General features: G+C 42.0%; 1 protein-coding gene across 3 annotated transcripts in view; it reads left to right on the top strand.

Annotated features, from left to right (window-relative positions):
* The first annotated feature begins 65 nt into the window (after nt 1-65).
* The window catches only part of LOC146549787 (growth factor receptor-bound protein 10-like), a 68,603-nt gene continuing 47,792 nt past the window's right edge, over nt 66-20,876 (top strand). Inside the window, exon 1 of one of the 3 annotated variants that reach the window (XM_085261780.1) lies at nt 66-84. The gene's annotated coding sequence lies outside the window, so the exon portion shown is untranslated. Of the gene's footprint in view, nt 85-18,520; nt 18,588-18,701; nt 18,802-20,876 lie in introns of those variants that run through there. The other 2 variants (XM_085261779.1, XM_085261778.1) reach the window with 2 other exon arrangements.

Here is a 20,876-nt window from a genome sequence, read left to right as displayed (position 1 = left end):
TTAGCCGCACTTGAAGCGTTTCTAATAAAATTTTCTGACAAATACTGTGGGTTGATGTAAGGGATCCCAAGAACTCCAGTTTGGGTGAGTGAAATTATAGAGTTTCTGTCTATAATTGTATGACAGTGTGTTACAGCAATGCAGTTTATGGATGTAGCTTGCTAATCAAGCTTGCTAGTCTTAGCATCCCACCTTCTAATCCAAATATAGTAAATAATAAATGTAATAAGTTATAAAGTTTAAATTTATTATTATTTTTGCTTGGATGTTATACTTCTAACACCATTTTCGAAGTAAAAATATTTATTCTCCAACTAGATGGTAAGAAATTGCTGAAGGTGTCAGTTTGTTAGCAAACGCTGGCTAGCTACTAGCTAAGCGATAGTGAAGTGCACAAATGGCAAATAGAGAATGGTCACCTTCAAAGTAAAAGTGCGTCTCAGCGCTGCAACCAGCACGTTTCAAAATCCACAACTCACACTAAACATAAACAGTCCCTATTTGCGGTTTGTGCTGTACCTTTTGGTTTCACTCCCACTTACCCAATAGCTTTGGAACAAGTTGATGTCATCCATGCAAACTACAGGCGATAGCAGCAACCTGCCAGTGACCAAAGCAATCGCAGAGATGGTTGCAGACTGGTCTCCAGTCCAGACAAACAAAACATGAACAATATGGCATTGGCCATATAGTTCACGGTGAACACTACTTTCTGTAGCTAATGCTAAGCTCTTCTTAGTACGGACCTTATTAGCAAAGCAGCGAGCAGTATCATTTGTTTGGGTGTAAACAGTGCAGAAGAGAAACTGACGTGTGTGTGTGTGTGTGTGTGTGTGTGTGTGTGTGTGTGTGTGTGTGTGTGTGTGTGTGTGTGTGTGTGTGTGTGTGTGTGAGAGAGAGAGTGGGAGTGAGAGAGAGATGAGAAGAATAGTGGCCTGACATACTCAGCTACTTGTTGCTTGTTAGGGAATGCTGAAACGGGCCAGTCCTTGCCACACACATCGACTGCACTAACAATAGCTTTTGTGAATGAATTTTTTTTGAGTGTCTGTCGTGTTGTTGAATCTGTCTACAACCACTGATCCAGGTCAGGCAGCGCAGCAGGGGGTTTGGGGGGACCACCGGACCACCACTTCCAATCATGCCGTTCAGTACAGCTAGTTCTGAATGAGTGACTCAGCGAGCCCACGATCGCCATTCTCATGTCACCGCTCTGTAACAAAGACAGGAAAGCAACAATGCCCCGCGTTGTTGTGTGCATAGATTAAGTCTGGCTATCAGAGCCCAGGTGTTGCTTATACAGTCCCTAATAAGACTGTGTGTGTGCTGTATGTTTTCCTCCACTGATGTATTTTTGCCAACATTTTGGCGTCACAGTTGTAGGGCTAATGGCATACTTGTCACAGAGATAAACATGAGTAAAAAGAAGAGTACGAGTGTGACTGTAGCACAAATTGGGAATAGGTGCTCCTCTTTGGCACATAAAACCTGACATGAAATCATTTATAAAGTGTTGCTGTTGGAAAATACAGCAAACGCACCCGCATCATTGGAGGTCTTATATAACAGGTCATATACCGAGCAAATGGGCCCCAGCCTCTGTGAAGCTGTCATCTGCTCGAGTAGTAAAACAATCGGAGTGAAGGGTGAGAGATAACAGAGCCCTTCCCCTGCTGTGATAATAACACTGTGCGATGGCTATATTTAGGGCTCTCTTTTGACAAAACTGCTTGTTGCCGCACTGGTACACTGGGGTGCCCGGAGCTCCAAGCTATGCAGCGCCACAACAGCTCATAATTTAACCTTGCCAGTAAAATCGCTTTCCAGTGCACTAATGTATTCGGCACCCCTCCCTCTGCAACAGAGATACGTGGTGTCAAATAAAAAGATCGGTAGACAGTTTTATTTTACAACAAGGGCTTAATCGGGATGCCTGTTCCCTTTAAAACTCTATAATACGATATAAACTTTCAGTTCCCCTAGTAACAGCTTGTGTCATATAGCTAGTGATTGGAGGTATGGTCTGTTCGCTATGAGGCCCACAAACACAGGCACACACTCTTCTCACAGTTTTAAATTTGACCTTTTCTTAAAGGGACATGCTAACCTTTCACCTAGATTCTCAGGCCGAAGCAGACTGCTCATTAAACCAGCACCAGAGCCTGCAACAAGAGCTTTTCTCCAATAAAAGCAGCTCCAGCCTGAACAGCAGAGGGATAACTTTTCACTAGATTTTTTACTCAGGGTTTGAGGCCAGCTGATGCGTATGGATGATGGGAAATAAGGCTTCGCTGATTTGCTGTCTCTTCCTTGACTCCAAAAACGACTGAAAAAAAATAGTTCCTCGCCCCAGTTTCGTTAAGTTAAATAAAACCTGGCAAAGAAAAATAGACCGATAATCCATTTTAATGTGAACTGTACACAACATTTATCCCAAGGACAGCAAAGGTGTATAATAAATCAGAAATGTGCCCTGGCGCTGTTCATGCTGGCTCACAATGACATTAGTTATACCTGATTTTCTGCTACGACTAATTAAAAATGACATGCAAAGGTCACCTAATATAACCAGGTGGCAATAAGAGAAGAGCAATCTCATAAACAAGAAAAAGATCCCTCTCTTTCAGGCTTCTGCAGTGTTCTTAGCTGGTCTTCTGCTTTTATTATACTTCCTGTATCCGCCCCCCAAATCTTTTTTGGAGCACAATTTAAAGTATTGTGAAAAAGTGTTAAGCCAACCCTCATTCCTTTATATGTTGCTAGGAAATATTTACACCAATTTACTGAAATGGACATACAGTATAATTAAGACATACAGACATAACAGGAAAATGAGTAGGGAAGAGGTTAATGTGGAACTCAACAGGTGGGGGAACCCTGAAATCAGTTGTAGTGGCTCAGTGTGGGGATGTTCTTGGATGTAATTCAACCAGATGTCAGCAGATGTTTTATCTTGTCCTGGCGTGTTTTTCATACTCTACACTGATAGTACACGGTTTATGCTGTTTATTTTCTATACGGTATAAAGTTGGTATGAAGGTGGAATTCAGTGAATCTAAGCATCATCAGCTAAAAATGATAGGAATCTCTGCTACACTTGATGTAACCTGACTGTGAAACCACAGCCACTGTGTACAGGTCACACACTGTTCTTTACTTTAAATCCATCACAGGACAGTAAACTGAACTGTTTATCCTGCAGAGGATTTTCATGCAGTCTTTAAATAACACAGTCTACCTCAGTTTGTTTTGCAGCATGTTTCACAATATGAAAAAAAAACAAAGAAAAAAAAAACCCCAACATGTTACATGTACAGACCCAATAACATGAGGACTTACATGTAAGCTTTAAATTTGCAGTTCATCAAATCCCACCGAGCAGTCCTTACCGTTAAATCTAACCTCTCTCTTCCTCTCCTGTCCTGTCTTTCTCCATCTTTCTCCATCTTTGAGTGAAGTTTTCCCTTTCTTTTCTCTTCCTGTGAAATACAGCAGCTGGACCTGTAGTCAGCAACACACTGTGACAAACTGCACACAAACAGTTTGTGTTTGCTGAGCTGATAGAAACTCTGCATTTGAAATTAGCTAACACAAAAGTAACTCCCTCTCATGCTCGCTCCTCTTCAGTAGGACTAGCAAGATCCCAAAGTACTTCAACCGCAACTTACAGGCACCTGCAGTCATTCCAGTGTTGTGGCAAAAGCAAAACACCGCCCTCCAGAAATAAATAAATAAAAAAAACACTACTCAAGTGCAGTAATGAATTATATCTGAAAAGCACCTATACCACAAAGAGGTGAAGCCTAACATCCATCTGTCAGTCAATGTGACTACACCTACAACTAGAAATTTTATGTAGTCTTCTTTTTTTGCAACAAGCATTTTAAAATGGGAGTCAGACTTTTGTAGCCAGCCCCAAGTGGCCATATGGGGAACTGCAGCTTTTGGAACTTTCTTGTTGATTATTCTCAACCTGATTTAACCATGAAAAAGTAGCTACTGACATTCTTGAACCACACTCAACATCACATCTTGTACTTGTTGTGGCCACACTTCACTATGATGCAGTGTTTCCTGTTGCTAGCTCTGCATAGGGTGTGAAAAAAAAATAAAAAAATCATGCTGTCATGTCTGGCATGGAGAGCAGGATTAAGACCATCTGCAGCTACTCTGGACCTGAGCTTTTAAATTTACTATATGTCTGGAAATGAATAAGAAGCTGAATAATGTGCAGCTTTATTATGGAGCGGCATAGGTTGGCCTACCTTAAAACCGAGCAGATGTCTAATGTATCGTTTGCTTAAGTAGCTACAGCAAGCTTGCTAATGTCGCTACTGTGGTTATACCTAAATTCATATTTTGCTTTGTTTTTCTTTTGCATACTCAAAGTAGCTTTACAAAGTGATAATATGTTTGCTACAGCATGCAGCACTAAGTTTGTATGCCTTCATAAACCAGCTAAAAGAAATTAAATTATTTTAAAAACAATATGTGGAAACAACCTACAGGGGGAATGACAAGGCCTTGCATGTAATGAAAGGCTATATCTAGTGTACACTCCTCACAGGTTCACTCCTTGTGTGTCTCAGCACAACGGGTTTTCTCGACATTGACTGGGGCAGAGTGTTCCCTCCAAATGTTTTTATTGGCTGGCAACCAGGTTTTCTGAAGCCATCGTGCAGAGATAAGCCAATCAGAGCGGCCAGGTTAACCTCAGGGTTATCATAGCTACTATTTACCTAACCATGTTCACCACAGATACTCAGCACGTTTGGACCTGTGTTCACAGCTCCGGAGCCTTTACAGTACAGTGTGTGTCCTTGTTACCATTTGAAATGAGCGTTCACGGGTGTGATTGGAATTAACCTATAGAATATCCCGAGCTCTCTCTCTCTCACACACACACACACACACACACACACACACACACACACACACACACACACACACACACACACTGTGTTCCCCCTCCTCCCTCTCATTTGGTCGTTAGACTCTGGACAGATGTGTCAGGGCTTGGGGGAATGCCAGTTCCAAAGATATAAGAAGTTCAGACACAGCCCTGCAGAACAGGCCCTCTGTCATGCGCGCGCGCGCACACACACACACACACACACACACACACACACACACACACACACACACACACACACACACACACACACACACACCTCTCCCCCCCCCCCTTCCTGTTGGATTTTGTTCCTGCCGTTCTGAGAAAAATGAAGCTTGACTTTTAAAAGAGAATGTTCTGGACTCTGTCAGCAGGGTTTGGTACCGGCCGCCCAGCCGCACTCTCAGTCTTACTTGTTACATCATGCTCCTCAGATTTGCTCCTACTTGACCTTTCCTCGCCACTTTTAACGGAAAGTCCTGCTGGGCACAGACAAAGCAATAATCTTTTGCTCCGAACTGAGCTGCTGGGCTGCAGTGAAAGCAGGAATCTGTGCTGTACTACACTTTAGATTATGGGTGTCACAGTGTGTGCTGCACCTGGAGAGATGCTCTGAAAAATACCCTCCTCCCTAGCTAACAGTTTGATCCTGAGTCACCCGAGTGGACAAGCAATGGGTCTTTAGATTCTTTACAGCTCTGATAACTTCCACCAAAATCAGCGTTGTGCGCTAGATGTCGCTGTTTTAAGTAGACGCCTCCACTTATTTGAGTTCTGACACTTGCAGAAAAAGTCTGTTAAAGTGAACACCAAAGAAAAGACAAATGTAATGAAACCTAACACTGCCATTTGAATTCAAATGCATATTTATAAATGCTAAAAATAAACTGCTCAGAAAGCTCACTGATTGCTGTGCAGCAGGACTCACAGATCCCCCTCACTCCAGCTGGGATAGTCCAGCTCCAAGTTGCTGAATGCTTAGCTCGCACTCACTGCCACCAGTTTCAAAATGATTAACGTCCTCAATCGATTTTTCCATCTCAGTCAGTTAGCTCATCGTAGATGTGTTTAGTTTATCTCGTTGCATTGCCAGAGTCATTTGAATTACTCTGTTTAATGGACACTGAGCTCAGCCTTGACCTAAACAAATGTGGTTTAGATTCTGGGAGTGTTGCTATTAATATCCAGTCAGGCTTTTGGCAGCAGATAGCTGATACTTAAAGAGGGAGACGGGGCATGATGGGAGGCAACTGCCTGCCTGCTTGGTGCACAGAGGAAAATCTTTGCATAACCTAAGAAAAGTTTGTTGTAATCTGTTTTACAGTCAGTAGTTTAATATATCAAAGAGTCTGCAGTTACACAGCAGTATTTTCAATGGTATGTTTTTGTTGTCGTTTTTTTGTTGAGTTGGAGTAGAGCTGATAAGCACCAATTGGAGTGCAGTTGCTTTATTTATATGACTCCGTTTGAGGGGTTGTATAAATGAGAAGTTCCATCCAAACTGTGGCAACATGTTGATTTTTTATCCAATGTCAGCAGTTACCCAGCAGTTCAGTTTGCTCTGGACATTTCAGATCTGATTGCAGTTTAGGTTGTAATACAGATAAATCCTCACTCTGAGAACTTGATGACAAATGCGAAAAGATTAATGTGAAACACCTTTTTGTTTGTTACTTCAGAAACTAATTTAAAGTCCTCACTGAGTGTTTGTTGCTGTGTTTATCTTTCACTTGACAGCTCTAATTTTTCCTGCCAGCCTTCACTTTCTCATAATGAAAATCTGTGGTGCCGGGACAGACCCCCGTTTTGGAGGTGCAATGCAAACATTCCAAGTGATTTAGCTGAGGCAAAATTAAATTCCTCAAATGATTATTGCTCAAGTACTGTTTTGTTCTGGTGTGCTCATAAAAGTGAATACTTAGCGATGCAGGAAGAACATTCCTCTTTTAGAACGGGACTTCTGTTCCCCGCTTACTCAATTGCTGTGGCCTACAGAGGCTGAAGCAGAAGAAAAGAGGGCACTCCACAATGAACAACATTAACTAGATTATTATACTGCACCCATTCTTGTTTCTGAAATTCCACTGAACAGATTAGAGAATTTAGTAAGCATATGCCACAATTGTACCTCTCAGCAGACTTCTGTAAGGATGGGGATGGCATTGGACAATAGATTGATGGATGGATTCAAAAGTGCTAATGCAGTATCCGTCTGCAGAGTGTAACAAAGGTCATTTTTTAGCTTTCTGCTAAAGACGTCAAACAGAGGCAGTAATTAAGTTAGTTTTGAAGAGAGGGCAGCTGTTATGATGCACACAATGAATGTGTCTCTGATTGAGCCCGTTCAAAATGGCCAGATTGCACGTTATAGCTTTCTTGTGAACTGCTTATTCAAACTCCAAGAGTGAGAACCCAGTTAAGTTTTAGGGACCACATTTTGATTGAGTAGGAACTTTTTGGCTGGTTCTTTTTTTCAGAAGCCAGTGTCAGGGACAAAATTAGATTTTAGGTTCAAAGTTGAAATTTGGTTTGTGCTACATTTAGTGTCTGTCACAGTGAGCTGTGTGGCGGGTGGGGATTGGACCCAAATGCAGGACTCTGAGATGGAGTATTAAACTTAAAGGTGGCAGTTTTTATTCACTGGCAAAAAATGACTAAGACACGCAAAACATGAACGCTAGAAACAAAACCAAAATTCAAACTAGGAAGGATGACCTGAACTAGGAGTTGATGACCTTGCATGACATAACCTGACCAAACATGACACACGAGAAACACACAACTAATGCGGAGGATACAACAACAGGCAGGGAAAAACACAGGGCTTAATCACCTAGTGAGGTGATTAGGAAATGTGAAACAGGATGGAGACACAGCTGGGGGCAATGCAGGCATGATGAGGCATGGGAAAGCAACACAGAAAACCCTAATCCAAAGACTAAGAATATAACAAACAGAAGATCACAAATCATAATAATAATCAGAACTAACAGTTCATTACTTAAACATAAAGCACAGTGTCTTGCACTTAGCTGTGATGTTTAAACTTGTGGGTAAAATGCTCTATACAAGCAGCAGATGTTTGCTTTTTCCGAATGGTGGCTGAGCTGTCCCTTAGCAATAAGATAAGGTGATCCAGCTGAGATGGTTCAGGCATCTGACTAGGATACCTCCTCGTTATATCTCTCAGATGCCTTTGAAATGGTTCACTGTCCCACTGGATGAACTGGGGGAGGTGGTTGGGATCAGGGAAGTCTGGACTTCTCTGATCGCAACAACCTCTTGATGCTTAAAACTCTGAAGCTAAAGATCTACAGCTTGCCTTGAAAATATACTTTGTTACCACGATCCCCTTGGCCTAAAAAGACTAAATGCCTTCTGATTGAGTCCTTCTGTTCAGTCTGGCTGAAAGGAAGTAGCACAAAACATTTTTTAGTGTCCATCATAAATGCACTTCAGTTCAATTTAATTGTGCACTATTAATAGAGCACCAAATCACAACAATGATTGCCTCAGGGCACTTCATATTGTAAGGTAAAGATCCTGCATTAATACAGAGAAAACATTATCAACAATGTGAAAGATTTCTAACATTAGTTTTCTTTTCTTTTTTTTAATTTATTGTGAAAAAATGCTCACTTTTTTTGTTATTGAATGGCAATCAAGTAAACAGCAGTGCAACCCAAACACCTGCCTGGCAATAGCCAAGGCCCCATGCAATATCATTTTTCCTTTTTCGGTGGAGACTAGCTGCTTCAGGCGGGGAGATAAGCATTTGAAATAAATTTGGTAGTACTGGAAGTTCATGCAGTTAATGCTGATTTTTATCCAGGCACTCAATCAACTGTCATACAGAGAAGTGGAAGCTTCTGTTGCTTTCACGTCAAATGCTAAAGAGACATTTTGAAACTTGAGTTCAACACTTGCTAGCAGTGCGTGCCTTTTAGAAATACAACCAAGACAAAATCCAAAAACACTTCACACTTCAATTTGTCTTCAACTTTGGACATCGAGTGGCTTCCCTCACACTTTGGCCGACAGTTTACCCCTATAAATCTCCCAATCATAACAGAAGAATCTCCATTGTTAAGATCTACGGTATTTAATAGTTGTTTTTAAAATTAGAGCTCAGATATGATATCTGTGCGCTGGTGCTGCTGCCGACGCTCGCTGGCACTGATGTACCAGGCAGCCAGAATGAAAAGAATGTTCTGTTATTAGTGGAAAAGCTCCTGTTATGTGGATTAATCTACAGCTTTGACTTTGAGCTCTGAGTCACTCTAAGCGACTTTGGAGGGGAGTGGGGGCAGCGCACACACATCAACACGCTCAGAGAATACAGTACATGCTGTGAATAATGTCCATCATGTGTCACATAATCTAGGTTGAAAACACGGTTAATTCTTTCACAGCGAGTCAAAACAGTCAAATTTCTGTGTTAATTAACACAATAACACATCTGAATACTACAAAAAAATGTCCATCACGCCACTCTTGTGTTAATCTATGCACGGTCTGAAGCATGTGTGTGGGAATGTATGTGAATGTTTTACTGTTATATCTTATTAGTATTTTAAGTATTCTATCTATTTTATTTATTGAATTTTATTGTTTTATTTATATTTTGATATTGCTAGGGATGATGCAATGATCGGGGACCATTCTTAATTTCGTTGTTCTCATGACAATGACAATAAAGTTTCTGATTCTGATTCTGATTAATTAACAAAAAAAGTACAATAATACTCTATTGAAGTTTCCTAATGATGACACTTTGCTTTAAACTGACCCAAACAAATGGAGCTTGTACAATTCCTCACCCAATTAGCACCAATGTTCCCATGTTAAATCCTGAAGTGGAGATCAAAGGAGGTTTTGTGTTGGATATAGATTTACTGTTAATAAAACAATTAAAATGTACTTGTCTGTGAATGTCTGTGTGTGCGTGTTGTGGGCTTATCGACATCAAGACGAACTCCAAATCTCTGAATCCAAGCACGGTGCTCCAAGCTCTTAATAAGATTTAAGTTTGTAATGTAGATGCCTGATTATATCCCAATCCCACAAGGAGGAGAAAAGACTGAAAAAAAATGTTTTGTAACTAATAGATTTAATGATTATAAAGGTTTTGGGGGATTAATGAGGCTTGAAATGATATCAACAACCGGGGTTAGTTTTAAAACAACAGTGAAGCCCAGAGAAATGTGCCAGATATGTGTTGGAAAGCAGTGACATTCTGCATCTTATGTTTGGGAAATTTTATGGAATACATTTTATGGAAAATGTCTAAAGTTTTATTTGAGTGGAAATTAATATGTGGTAATGTTTTCATGCTAACATAGCTACAGGGAGAGGTTTGTTGAAGGCTTTTAACCATAACACGGTCAGGAATTATTCAACTTAATCAGAAACCTGCTGAAACTAAATATTCACATAAAACGTAAAAGTGCTGTGGCTGTGTGATGCCATCATATTTTCAGTTTAGTTCAGTTTCATCATATGAATCAACTTATTTACTGCAGGTGAGTCCAACTTAATTTAATTGAGTTAATTCAACTCGTGCAAATTACGTTAGTCCAACAAAAGTACTTAATGCAAATAGAACCTCATTTATTATGTGGAAATCCATTCCATGATTGTTTTAAGTTCATTGAAAGAGTTGTTCTTTGGTGCATTCAACAAAGTGTAGAGTCTAATTAACACATTCATAGGCAATTTAGAATCCTCAATTAATCGAACCACACTTGCATGTCTTTGAACTGTGGGTGGAAGCAGGAATACCCAGAGAGATTTGAGTCCACCTTCTTACTTTGAGGCAACACTGCTAACCGCCGCACCACCGAGCTGTCACTGCATACTTCAAACAACAAGGAAAGCTATGATTACAAAGCCTAATACAGAATTTTTGTTACATTGTAATCTTGTGAGTCCAGGCAACTGACCACACTTTTGCTAGACTGTATCACGTCATCGCAACAAGAATAAATTTAACGAAGGTGTTTGTTCAAATTTCACTTTTTTGGGTGTTCTGTTCAGACAACTTGCACTTGCACTTTTCAGTGCACCACTGATTGCTTCAAAAATTTAAAGATGGCAACTTTTCAGCTTGAATTTCAGTTTGGGAAGAGTATGAAGTCACAGGGTGCCAGTTCTAATGAATGAGGCTGGTGTAGGTTAGTTGGATGAAATGGTCTCGGAACGTATCAGGACATTATGGTAGAATGCTGTAAAGGCAGTCTTACACCAAGGGGGGAATTTTTACACTGAAGACTACTGTTTGGTGTCAGGGCCATAGCCAGAGACTTTGACATATTTGCTCTCTGTCTCGGCCAAATAGCCAGGCTTGAAGGTGATAGGGGCCAAATGCAAATGAGGGGTGGTGCTTGATTTTCAGCAGTAGAGTTCCATAAATTTTGATTGCTCCTTATGTATTTAGCCCCCATTTTGCTAATTCAAGTTTAGAAAAAGCTTACAGTTGCTATCGGAGAGCTAATTCCAGCTTTCTGGCATAATGAGTGACTCTTTCATTGTCTTCTCTCTAACTACAATTTGTTGAGTTTTGTGAAATGGGTTAAAAGACCACCACTGACACACCGACTGGAAAAATCTCGGTTTATTGCTTGTGTCACATATCTGTTTTCTTATATAACCTTTAGTGATGGCCCAGGAGTACTATTCCAATTTGTGAAAAGCAAATCTCCCTTTCTTGATGTCTAATAGAAATTATAGCAGTATAAAAATCTCTGAAGCAGAAGTTGGGAAAATCCAGCAAATTTTCAAAATTTACAATAAGATCACTGTGAACATTGGCGTAGCACAGGCCAAAATCATCCAGTACTGCTGAGCTTTTTCCATCTGGTCCAAAGTGTTGGAGGGGTGGACCGCACTGCTATTCCTAGAAAGAACTAATCATCTCTTGTGCATTATTTCATGTAGGTCTTTGCTTTCTTGGCCACCATTTTCACCTCTCTGCACCAAACCGAAATCTCTGTGCTCTATTATGTTTGGAGAAGCAGTGGCATTCCAGCTCAGAGGTGAATATCAATTAAAAAACCAGCAGGCTGTCAACAACAGCTCCTAGACCACCCAACCACAGTCAAGTTGTCCACACGGACACACCCACAAACACAAACTTACACAATGAATCACCTGCAAAACATGCTGTGAGTGCACACGCTGTACCCTGCAAGAAAGGACACACACTAACACCGGCATGCTCTGACCTAAATCCATGTGATCGGATTCAGTTTTGTGAACTTTGTGGAGCTTTCACAGGTTTCAAGACTCTCGTGGCACAATAGGTCGAGTCTGTGACGTAACCATTCATGGCATCCCACCCGTTTTACACGTAAGTCTCCCGTTCACACCCAGACCAGGGTAGTGCTTTGAAGTTACTTTAGGCTGTCAGACGTCACGTGTTAACATGCTGCACACTGAACTTACAACTGGAGACAATTAAGCCCACAGTGTTGTGTGTGTTTTCTGAACTGACCTCCCATGTCCCTGAGAGACTCAGATTCCACCACATCTGGGAAGGCTGTTTCCCAACAAGGGTCAGAGGAATTTTTATGTAACAGCCACGCTTCTCCTGTGTTTTCAAAACACTGCGCACGTCCATGTGTTTGTGCGGCTGACCCATTTCAGTGGGAAGCGTCAAGCTGCTTCTGCTGCCATTGTCTGTTGCGTAACGCTGCTGCATTTAGCCAATGAATGCAAACAAACAGAGCGGAGGGACCAACTGGTCATTGGACCAAGCCAGACCTTTAAAGCGTTCCTAGAAGGCACTTTACTTTGAAGTGGCTCTGGGTCTCTGGTTTCAATTGGGCTCTGATTTCTACAGTCGCACTGTACCTATTAGTAAAGAAAGGGGGAAATGATTAAAAACTGAACAAATCCTTGTTCTTTGTGTTTTGTCTTTTTACAGTTTCCAGATGCTTTCCTATATAGCCCGTTAGAAACAAGAGATGTTGCAGGGAAAACAAACACTGCCATTAATTTAAAGAAACTTGAAACATTCAGAATTCACTAAATTTGTATGCAGATTATGAATAAATGACAACTATACTGTTATGTTGAATGTTCGATGGCTCAAGTCTTTGAATAATACCCTTTGGACCTGAGGAAGTAATACTCATAATTTTTGACTTCCTGTAAAAACCTGTTGAAGGACAGGCATTCAACAAATGGTTGGGAGTGTTTGAGGATTGACTTTAGTAACCTTTGAAGAGCAGAATTAACCAGAGCTCCAACTGTCTGGGCTTTTTTCCCTAGCCAATCACCTCTTCCACAGTTCTGCTGTCGAATAACTACTAGCATCAGGGGATGTGCACAACTGGAGGCTTGGTGCAGCCATTAAGCTAATATTTTGTAGTCTCAGCAGTGATTTCCTGCCCCACATTTCTTTTCCTGGACTCTGCTAGAGCAGCTTTGCATGATTCCCAGTTAATAAGTTGATCCTCTGTCTGAAACATACCATTTTATCTTCTTTCCCATCCTTTTAAACCAACTCTCTCCCGATTGGCTTCCTCTTGCAAACAGACGCCCTTCACAGCAGGTGGGTGAGACTTATTTTTGTCTTTTATTTATTTATTTTTGCATCTTACAGTTTGTGTCAAAATTGTCGCTTTTAGACTCACTGGGCTGAGGTTTCTTATTGTGCTGTGTACTATTTTGAGCTCTGATTGTGTACTATTTTTGATACTCTGCTCTGGCTGCTGTAAACACCAGCCCAAAGACCACAACACACTGCTTGAAATCTTCAATCTGATAAGAACTGGAGTCTTTATGTTAATGACTACAACTGCTACAGAACTGCCTCAGATGTCAGACCAGTTCTGCCAAGTTCTGGGTATAAGCACTCCCATGTGATGATGAGGTGTTTTGATACTCCATATGTTTTTCCTCTCTATCTTCTAATGTGGGTTTTGTAAACAAAGCCCTACATGGAGCCCACGATCTGTAACTAGCTTTTACCTTTGACCTATTTACAGAGCCCAGTTTCCTCTGAAAAGTTCATGGACATCCAAAATACACGTGGCATCGGGCTCATGCACATACAGGCTCATGTTTGAGATTTTGCAGGCTTACACAGAGGGATGTCTGCTTGGAGCTACAGAAAAGCTTATTTCTACTGTCAGAAGTTCAGCTGTCATACTGGCAGAGGCAGCGTCACCTTAAGCGTCCAGAAATGTCTGACCTTGAAACAAATGAATGCTGTAATGAAATAAGGGTTATCGTCATCCAAATAAAGTGTCCTTCTCCTTGCCGAATCTACTTCTCCAAGCCTCCTTGTTATCTGCTGTCAACCCCCAACATGTGTCCTCAGTCTGACAGTAGATAAAGTGGAGGGCTTAGTTAACCTATAAGTGGATGAAACCTGAGCTTGCAAATGGCCACTGGCTGATAGATGCAAATAAAAGGAGGTGTTGAAGATAATCTAGCACAGCGCAGACAATCTAATGCCTGTAAAAGAAGTTGTTGCTAGTATTGCTGAGAGCTGTGTAGTTGCAGCTACCACTGCTGTGACTTATTTCAAGCTCTGTTGGTTTGGGATATGGGTTATTACTCACTCACTTAAGCCAAATATTGATGATGCTGACTGTTTAAGCCTTGAGATTGAATGGGAAAAAGCACTGGAGAAGTTAAACAAGCTGCAGTTTGAGATGTGAAAGCTAGCAGGCAGACAGCCGTCTTTGTATAGAAAATTAAAACAGGTGATAGGTGACTCATTTAAGCATTAATGTATTGTTAAGTATAAAATAGACCTATACCTACAACCTTATTAGCCAGTAGTTCCTCATCAGTTGCTGTCTTCTCAAGCACATCAACTGAAGGCTGGCAAAACAGAGTCTCTCATGATCGTGCAAATCTCAAGTGAATTCAGCCTCCTCACAGAGTAAATGCACCACTGCACTGATGGGATGTACTCAAAGAAGAATGACCACAGCAGCTTAACACAGCATACTCCAGCCCCACCATGACCTTGATGAGGATAAGCGGAAGGGAAATGAGTGGATAGGTGTCTTATTATTACTGACCTCCTTGTTTAGTAGGGGTGCAATGATACAGAAAATTCACGGTTCAGTCCGGTTCGATACTTTGGTGTCACGGTTCGATATTTTTTCGATACAAAAAAAATGTTCATGCCTTTTTAATTTGTCATTTATTAAATTTTCACGGCACATTCTGCACCACATCTCTGTGCGTTCATCATTTGTTTGAAGCCAGCTCACCTCCTGCAACTACTTTTCCGAGAATACGTGCTTCTTTTGTGGTTCGGACTCCTGACATTTCTTTGGAGGTGGAGGAACATCACAGTAATTGCTTAAAGGAGCTTCTTCGACATCTTTAAGAGTTCTAAACAAATGTCTGTCCTCCTCCTGAAAATCTTATGTACGCAAGCACGCGTTGCAACTTCTTATCTTGTGCGCGTTTTTTATTTTGACAGCGAATGCGCACCTGCGGACCACTTATGTGCAGCCCTGGTTATTTAGCTCGTCATATCGCAGCCACAGAAATTATTTTGTCCATGAAACCATAAAGCTGCACTTTCTTTTTGCCTTATAGTCTGATTTGTCATAACTTTTCCGTTTTGTGGTAAGCTTTTCTTTGGCTGTCACTTCTTCACCCTGACCTGTCTTATTTGGCTCAGCAGAACTAAAATATATATCCTGCTGCTTTTACACACGCACTCACATAACGCTCAGCGATTCTCTGCGCGATCAACCTCTCACATGTTTAAGCTTGATGCGGGAGATTTCACTTGTCATGTTTGCATAGTAAGCTAACGATTGATAAGACGACGTCAGAGGAATTGGTGCGCAAATTATCATCACTCACCAATCAGTGCTGTCGCTCTCTATACACAGTTCGCGCAATTGCAAAGTGAAAGCAAAAAAACAAGCGCAAATTCAAACGCGATTTCAATATGTCACATATTGACAGTGGCTCACCGATGCCAATGACATAATTACCCAGCTACATTTCCGAAAGAATGCAAAAGCATTGACATATATTTTTCCTTCCTACGATAGGCCGACGGGCAGGGCAGAGATAGATTTTGGTAGCCCGACTGGAAAAATCGCTAGCTCCAGGACGTCGGGCTAGCGATTGAGGAATCACTCATCTTTGGAAAAGAGAGTTTATTACAGAGAAATGGCTCTTTCCAAAATAAAAGCTATACTATACGCTTCTTCTGGGCTATATTCTCAGCAGCATATTAAACATATCAGGTCCCCATAAGGAGAATCATGTGCTAACGGCCGTCTAAATGACTCTGCTAAAGTTTGTAGCATGCGTGCTTGTTGTTTTTGTCTGCTTCCACTTGTCTTTGCACTAGGATGATGTCGGCGTAAATGTGCAGTCATATTCGTTGTGTTCCCACTAGAGCTGTCAGCGTAAATCTCGTTGAAATGACGTTAACGCCACAACACGGCAAATCTCCGTTAACGAGCTACCCCTGATCGCCCCGTGCATGGGGCTGGACGGCCAACACGTTAACGAGCTAACTGCGCTAACACGCTAGCGCCCACCCATGTAATTGAGCATTGCGTGGCACATCCAACATACTGTTTTACTTTAGTCCATGACGCGCTTACCTTCAGGGTCATACGTCACATGAAAACCAAAATAGTTCCAAACGCCAGATCTGAATGAGGGTGGGGGAGGTTCAATTTGCCATGTTGCAAGGAGAGCTTAACTTCTGTCTTGCTAGCTTGCCCTGCGCTCAGTGAATCTGCGTTCGACTACTCCAACACAGACAGCCTCGTCAGAAGAAAATTAATTTAAAATTTTGCATTGTTCGATACATATGCGTACCGAACCGAAAGCACTGTATCGAACGGTTCAATGTCGATACGAGTATCGTTGCACCCCTATTGTTTAGCTTTATGTACAGAAAGGTGGTGTCCCTAGTGAAGGATCTGTCAACCAGGCCGAGCAGCTGCATCCAAACCTTACCTCACCAAGTACAAGAAGGAAGAAGGAACTTCAGCACACCAAGACATTTTGGACAATTTCACGCTTCCAACTTTGTGGGCACAATTTGGGGATGGCCCCTTCCTGTTCCAACATGATTGTGGACCACTGCACAAAGCAAGGTCCATAAAGACATTAATGAGCGAGATAGGAGGAATTTGACTATTCTGTACCAGACAGAACCCCTTTGGGAGGAATTAGTCTGGAGACTCTGGGCCAGGCCTTCTCACCCAATGTCAGCGTCTGACCTCATAGATGTGCTTCTGAAGAATGGTCAAAAATTCCCATAAACGCCTAAACGTTGTGGGAAGCCTTCCCAGAAGAATTAAAGCTGTTATAGCTGCAAAAGGTGGACCAACATTATATTGAACACTATGGATTAAGAGTGGGATGTCACTCAAGTTCATATGCGTGTGAAGGCAGACAAGTGAGTACTTTTGGCAATCTAGTGTTGCTAGTCTCATACTGTAATCCTTATTTTCCACTTTTGATGCTACTGTTCTGACCCAAATCAGTCCATGACATTCTTCTTCCGCCACACCACCCTGCCCTCACTCTCTTCTTCACATCTTTTAGGCTTTGTCCATTTCACTGCACAGTGAAAGACAAGCACTTAAACTCTTGCCTTCACCACCTCTGCTCCTTGCATCGTAACCCTTCCACCGTCCTCTCTCTCTCTCATTCACAAACGTATTCTTCCTCGGATCTGCTGAATTTCATTGCTCCAGTCTTCTTTCCAAAGCGTACCTCTGCCTCTCCAGCTTCCCCTCAACCTGCTCTGTCAGTACAAACCATGTGCTCTTCAGATATAGTCCACAGAGAGTCTGAGCTCGTCCATCAACGTGTCCATTGCTGTTGCCAAGAGGGGAGCCCAGGCTGTCAAATGTGCGCCATTTCCCATGTAAGATATGACCCCAAGCAACACTAACAGTGTACAGCCTTGGAAACAGCTCAGTGTGATTTGATTTAGATGCAGAATGCTTATCTGTCCCCTTTTTCCGTGCTTACCTGTCAATAAGGTTTAAGGTAATATTTGCCATGCTAACTCTTGCATGCTGTTTAACAGAGCTTCTACTTTTCTAGAGACCCTTCCCTATTCCCTAAATAATTTCCCCCAGGGATCAATAAAGTATTCTGATTCTGATTCTGATTGCACAGGTGGTCAAATATGAACTTTCAAGCTCATTAGAACTGCACAAACTCTATTTTTGCCTTCATATACTTTATTTCATGCATGTTTGCAAGTTTCAATAAACACTTCACTTATTTCCCATTTTCCAAACAAAATATAGAGAGATAGGAGGAGGCTCCAGGCTTTTGCACAACACTGTATGTTGCTTAAAAAAAACAAACAACAAAAAAACTTCATGGTGACTCCATTTTTCATATGCAGTTTCCACCATATGTAATTTTTTTTCTGGGGCTGCCACTGGCTCATACATTGAAGTCCTCCTTCTGCTCGGAGGGTTACAGCCAGGTCTTGAACACACTGCAAAAATAGTCCACTTTTACAGACATGTCGAGCCAATAAAGTAAAAAAGGGGTATTTTTTGCAGTGTGTTCTAGTGAACAGGGCGGGGAGAGAGAAGGAGGAGGAGGCTGTCCTTCGCTGGCGTGTGTCTGCGTGCATGTGAGAGAGAGCGAGAGGAGTCAGCTGGTCGAAAAGTGCGGAATGAGCGGTGCATGCATGCGTGTGTTTGCATGTGTGCGAGCGCGGGTGAGCGAGCGTTACTTGTGTGAGCGTTGTACGTGTGCAAGGAAAGCACCTCGGGGTGGGGTGGGGAGGGGGGAACAAGGTGAAGACAACAGAGTGGAGCCTGGGGGGGTGGAGGTAAGGGGGGGAAAGCAGTTTGTGCGGACATCCAGACGAGGATAGCCGGAGCGCACCGGGTGCTTCTCCGTCCTGGACACGATTTTCCCTTTTCATTACCGTAAGCGCTTTGCATACTTGTTTGGGAACTAATATCTCTCATCAGGACTGCATATCGTTAAACTCAGTATCAGCCGGTCTATACATACTTACTGGTCATGCGCCGGGACGCAAAGGAGCTTTAGAGATGATGTAAACTCAATTTATGAGCTACCTTGTTGGTAGAAAAAAGGTATTTAATGACAGTTATTGCTGTGCTGTGAGAGGCAAAGTCATTATGTAACTCTTTAAATTTGCCACACTACTCTAAGTGATCAGATTCTTCGCTTTTATGGAGATGACTGTAAAGTTGTCATATATTTATTTTTTAATATTAGAAACACGCGTTGGCTGTAGTGGTGATAGTGAAGGAGGGGATTCAATCTTTCAGCTCACAGCTGTCATATCACCTCATAACACAGTCAGACTCAGATGCTCCATCAGTGCCTAAAGCTATTGTACCTCCTCCCTCTTCCACTAATTCCGATTTTGAACTGGGACAAGAGTTATCTGAAGCATCAGCATGGTAGGGAACTGCTTCCCCAGAGAGCATAAGCTAGGTGTGTGTGTGTGTGTGTGTGTGTGTGTGTGTGTGTGTGTGTGTGTGTGTGTGTGTGTGTTTTAATGGGCTGTCATAAAGCTCCAAGCTGTGCCTTAATGTAGGTTTAATCTTTGTATGCTGTTAAACTTCCTTCCTTCTTATCTTATGCACAAAGTAGACTTCATGTCTGTTTGGGTCTCAGGTAATATTAAGGAGTTTTGTGAGTGTGTGCTCTTCATAAGACAACAGACCGTGAGTGTAGCTAAAAATCTGAATCCTTATGCACTTGGAAAGATGTGGTAGTAGTAGTGGGTGTGTTAAACACACTCACACACGTGTGACATTATTAAGTTGCTCCCTGCCCTGTTTAATTTCTCCAGATCTCCCCATATGACCAGCGAAGCTGAATTGTTCCCTCTCTCCACAGGAGGAATCACAAATGTCAGGAAATGTCAAGCACACAGAGCTCTGTCTTTGGCACTTTCAGGCTTATTAATTTGCACGTACGACGGCGGCACTTGCCCTTTTGGCCAGGACTTTGGTTGCTGCGAACAGCCTGTGCAATAACATGTAATATATTAAGAAAAAAAAGTGTGCAGTTATCAGGAACGCAGAGGCTGCACTGCAACGTATGCCTCTGACAGAAGAGCAAACCTAAAGATAGCAGAGCCCCAGTGGAAACAGTAATTAGTGGGGTGAAGAGAGAGGGAGGAGAGGAGAGAGGAGGAGGAGGAGGAGGAGGATATTGTTTGAACCATCTGATATCTGTTATATAATGACCTGTACAATGGAGACATGCTGGGAGAGAAAGTGAAGAGGAATCGTCAAAGAGTGAGAGGAGCTATTTAGTGAGAGAGAGAGAGGCAGCTCTGTGTGTGGTTTCAGCAGATTGGGTTTGCTGAACCTTTGTTGGAAGCAGTATCAGTTGCAGCAGTTCCCTAAAAAATGTGTATGTGGGCTGCATAACATCATTTCTCTCTTTGAGGAAGCTTATTATTTTTCCTCGAGCTCACAGATGAATCCAGTCTGTGAGCTGGGCATCTCTAATATGTTATTGCAGCTCTCCGTGAAATTGGACAGGCAGATAGGAGTTAAAGAGGATCAGCGATTAGATTTCAACAGTGATCTGGGACTTCCACCAGCAGGCGAGCTAAGACGATGAAACAAGTTTAAGACAGAAATCTGATTGCAAAGTGACATTACACGGGGCTTATAATGAGCCTGTTTATCTTCATATGAATGTGACTGCAAGGAGTTTTTGGTATGTAAATGCAAGTAAGAGTTTTTTTCTTTCTAAATGCTGCAGACAAATAAACAGAAGACTAAGTGCTGAACAGCTTGAGATGGATTTTTGTGTGTGTGTATGTCTGTGCTTGCGAGTCCTCTTTCCAAACACACACATGCGCGCAACTTCCTGCTGCTTACTCACAGCAGATAATGCAGTGGAAATAGACGACTCCTAGACGACACACACACACACACAGGTGGTGGAGAGTGGTCATGTGTTGCTCACTCGGAGAGGAGAAATTCTTATTTAGTTCTAAGCCACTGGCTTT

Source organism: Mchenga conophoros, linkage group LG22 (assembly GCF_057382185.1).
Source record: "Mchenga conophoros isolate Kocher_MC1m ecotype Shallow Benthic linkage group LG22, M_conophoros_male_GT1.1, whole genome shotgun sequence".
Classification (NCBI taxonomy): Eukaryota; Metazoa; Chordata; class Actinopteri; order Cichliformes; family Cichlidae; genus Mchenga; species Mchenga conophoros.
This window is presented reverse-complemented; position numbering and strand designations above follow the sequence as displayed.